General features: G+C 41.6%; 2 long non-coding RNA genes across 2 annotated transcripts; both read right to left on the bottom strand.

Annotated features, from left to right (window-relative positions):
* Nucleotides 1-427: 427 nt before the first annotated feature.
* Nucleotides 428-1,265, bottom strand: LOC132896008 (uncharacterized). The gene is made up of 3 exons (XR_009655900.1): nucleotides 1,174-1,265; nucleotides 572-681; nucleotides 428-473 (listed from the first exon to the last, which is right to left on the bottom strand). It is a non-coding gene; the product is annotated as an uncharacterized LOC132896008 (long non-coding RNA).
* Nucleotides 1,266-2,252: 987 nt separating this feature from the next.
* On the bottom strand, nucleotides 2,253-2,650 carry LOC132896007 (uncharacterized). Its single transcript, XR_009655899.1, has 3 exons — nucleotides 2,603-2,650; nucleotides 2,461-2,490; nucleotides 2,253-2,350 (listed from the first exon to the last, which is right to left on the bottom strand). It is a non-coding gene; the product is annotated as an uncharacterized LOC132896007 (long non-coding RNA).
* Between the last annotated feature and the right edge of the window lie 1,062 nt (nucleotides 2,651-3,712).

The following is a 3,712-nucleotide window of genomic DNA, read 5'->3' as shown; positions in this document are numbered from 1 at the left end:
GACGTTGAAAAGTGGATGGTGGCCGACAGAGAATAGACCCCCTTTCACCCTTTATTCAACTACAGATTTCAGTCGATTTATAGTTTAATTTTCGGCAATGATTCATCCAACTTTACTTCCTGTTTTATGTACAACAGGAAGGCTACAAATTAAGCAAAACAGGCTAAATTAAATTAGCTAACAATAAAGCATCGGAGCTCTTCCCTAGGATGAACACACACATGCATACTTCAACCATGAAAGTGAAACTTAATTTATATCAATGTGCATAGGCTACGTCCTGTTTTATGTACAACAGGATATAAAAATGCATGCGACAATGCATCTCTCCTAATTTTTGTCAAGCTATCTAATGAGGCATAACTTTTAACATTTATAAGGAACAGAACACACTTGAACAATTTCTTAGAAACATTTTATGATTTATTTATAATTTATAATTGTGGCCTATATTCCTCCTGCGGCGCAGACACCTGTACATGGAAACAGAAAAACATAACCAAAATTAATTTGATGCAGCATTGATAAAGAAAGTCAGCAGTAGGCTATGGGTTTCTAAATGCCACCCTACCTCACGTCTCCTCATCCCTCCCTCTCTCTCTGGCGCATACTTAAGCCACTTCTTGATTGCGTCACTAAAAGTAGCGTGTGTGCTCCCTGGCAGCTGCTTTTGTAGAGCATCTGAAAGAAAAAGAACAAAACATTGAGACTTTGCATGGTGATAATTGTTAAAGTTTGAGTTGTTAAGACTATGCACGTCACACTCTAGTGGTAGGTGGCAAGTAATGGTACTAGTACAGAAAATATATGTAAAAGTCAGAAACCATAGATGTGAATCTTGTGACAATTTAAATGGGATTAAAAAAATAATAATAATAATTTCCCCATTGACACAAAGCGGAAATAGAAATGCCACTACCGGACCGTTCGTCACTCAGTCAGCCTCCCTGGACTTGCCTGCACACCTGCTTTTTCTGAGTAAGGCGCCTGGTGAGTTTCTTAATCCTTTTTAATCCTTTGCATCTTTCACAATATGTTTGTCGTTGTCGTTATAATCGTAATGTTACAGTTAGTGAAGGAGTTATCAAAGAACGTTTAGAAGTAGTGTGCAAGTACTTGCGACAGCTTACTATTTTACCCTCTTTTACAGCTTTGTGCACATGCATAACCTACCAAACAGGACATCATGGATCTTGGTGTCCTTAAACGCAGTTTTTTCCCCCTTTCCAGCCCAGTTAAATTGGCTGGCCAAGCTGTTGACCAGGAGGCTACACAGCATCCGCCTCACTGTGACCCCTACGTCGGTTCCTCCACAAAGGGCTAAGGTAGACACCTGATAGAATAAAATGTAGCATGAAGACAATAATGAGAAAGTATTCAGTGTTTATCATTGTTTCATTGATTCACAATGATATTAAGTATTTGTGTTTCTTTTTGCAGGTGTTGCAGATGACTGGAAAGGAAAGGTAAGACTCAATAAGTACCATTATCTGCTTATGTTTGGCATCTTCCTTCACCAGGGCCTCTGCTGCCAAAAACTCCTCCATGGTGGAGAGTGGGAGCTTGATTAGGGGCGATGTCTGGGGTGTGTCTTGTCTCCCCATCTCTCTCCTTAGGGCCCTGACCTCTTGCGCCAGCCTTCCTACTTCCCCCTTCAGCTCCCTGTTTTCCTCCCTCAGCTGGGCAAGGAGAGCGATGACTGTGCTGATGCCCATGTCTGTTAAGTAACACCAAACATTAGGACTTTTATTTCATATTGCTGGTCATTTTTGAACAGTGATTACAGTTGATGACTCACCACGCAGCAACTGATTGTTCCCCTGTTGCGATGGCAGAGGTGTGGCTGAAATATCAGAGAGTACAATTTAGTTCACTTCAAGGTGCGCCTTAATTTAATTTCTGTTCTAAATTCACAATTTTCATGTTGATTGATTGATTTCCTCTTTGACTTACCATGGAAGCGGTGACGTGGCTGGGGTGAATCTGAAATTGTATAGTCAGTTGATCAAAATGCATCTACATAGATATTTGTTTGTCGTTTTGTTGTTTTTTTGTCGTTTTTGGCATAAATAAAGGCAATGCATAGTTACCATGGGTTAGTGGCTGGCTGTGAAGGAAATGGCCTGGCGGGGTTTCTGAAGACGGTGAATCTGAAAAATAGTAAGCAGTCAGTTTTCCTCCCTCAGCTGGCCAAGGAGAGCAATGATGGTGCTGATGCCCATGTCTGTTAAGTAACACCAAACATTAGGACTTTTATTTCACATTGCTGGTCATTTATGACCAGTGATTACAGTTGTGGACTCACCACGCAGCAACTGATTGTTCCCCTGTTGCGATGGCAGAGGTGTGGCTGAAATATCAGAGAGTACAATTTAGTTCACTTCAAGGTGCGCCTTAATTTAATTTCTGTTCTAAATTCACAATTTTCATGTTGATTGATTGATTTCCTCTTTGACTTACCATGGAAGCGGTGACGTGGCTGGGGTGAATCTGAAAAATTGTATAGTCAGTTGATCAAAACGCATCTACATAGATATTTGTTTGTTGTTTTGTTTTGTTTTTTTAGTCGTTTATGGCATAAATCAAGGCAATGCATAGTTACCATGGGTTAGTGGCTGGCTGTGAAGGAAAGGGCCTGGCGGGGTTTCTAACGACGGTGAATCTGAAAAATAGTAAGCAGTCAGTTGATCAAAACATATCTTCACTTACTCATTGGTATTTTAATTTCTGGCATAAATAAAGGAAATGCATAGTTACCATGAGTTAATGGCTGGCTGTGAAGAAACAGGCCTGGCTGGGTGTCTGAAGATGGAAATGAAAGCATTATTATTTCAGACAACTTCTAGGTCTTTAGTAGAACAACAACAACAAGTGGTACAGATAGTCACCTTCATTAAGGGAGGGGAATTGCCACTCGCTGTCCAGCTGAGTGGCATCAATAGACAGTGGCCTCCTCCCCCTACGGCTTGGTCCTGCCTCCTCCTCGCTGTCCTCCTCCAAATACCTTTTGTTTGGTCTTTAAAATAAACCCAGGACCTTACTGACACAGCTCAAAACACAAACGAAACCGTAATTGAACTTATAACTGCAAGTTGTGATTTAAAAAAGAAAACACTTTTACCGTCTTTTCCTTGGCCCCATCTCACCATCATCCGATTGCAGGTCTGCTGTAAGGCAGCCTTCCTCAAGTGATCGGGTCAGGTAACGTCTTGCTTTGGCAAAGATGCCTGAAAGGGAAGGCAGTCTTAATGAAATTGGCTTAATGCAGTATTGAAGTATTGTCATTGGTTTAATGAAGTAGCTATGCAGCTCACCACAGGTTGCCAGCACCCTTATTTTTTGATGGAATCGCCATCCTTGTCCCGGGGGGTTGCAGTTCATGGTGGCCTTCACAGCTTTGTTTCCGCCAAAGGGTGGTCAGTAGCATCCCACTTCTCCATCAACATCTACCACCCAGCTGGACGACACAACTGCTGCACTCCGGTCTTGGAATTCCACAACTTTCCAAATCTGTGCCATCTATAATAAAAAAAATAAAAAAAGTACTCCATGGAAAGGATAGTTAGTGCCTGCCATCCAGCTGGAGTACTCCAACTGTCCAGATTCCTTCTAATGCATAAGTAAAGATGTGTTTCTTTGTGTGTGTGTGTGTGTGTGTGTGTGTGCGTGCGTGCGTGTGTGTGTGTGTTTGTGTGTTTTTTTTTCTTCCCAT

This window comes from Neoarius graeffei, chromosome 13 (genome assembly GCF_027579695.1).
Source record: "Neoarius graeffei isolate fNeoGra1 chromosome 13, fNeoGra1.pri, whole genome shotgun sequence".
Lineage (NCBI taxonomy): Eukaryota > Metazoa > Chordata > Actinopteri > Siluriformes > Ariidae > Neoarius > Neoarius graeffei.
This window is presented reverse-complemented; position numbering and strand designations above follow the sequence as displayed.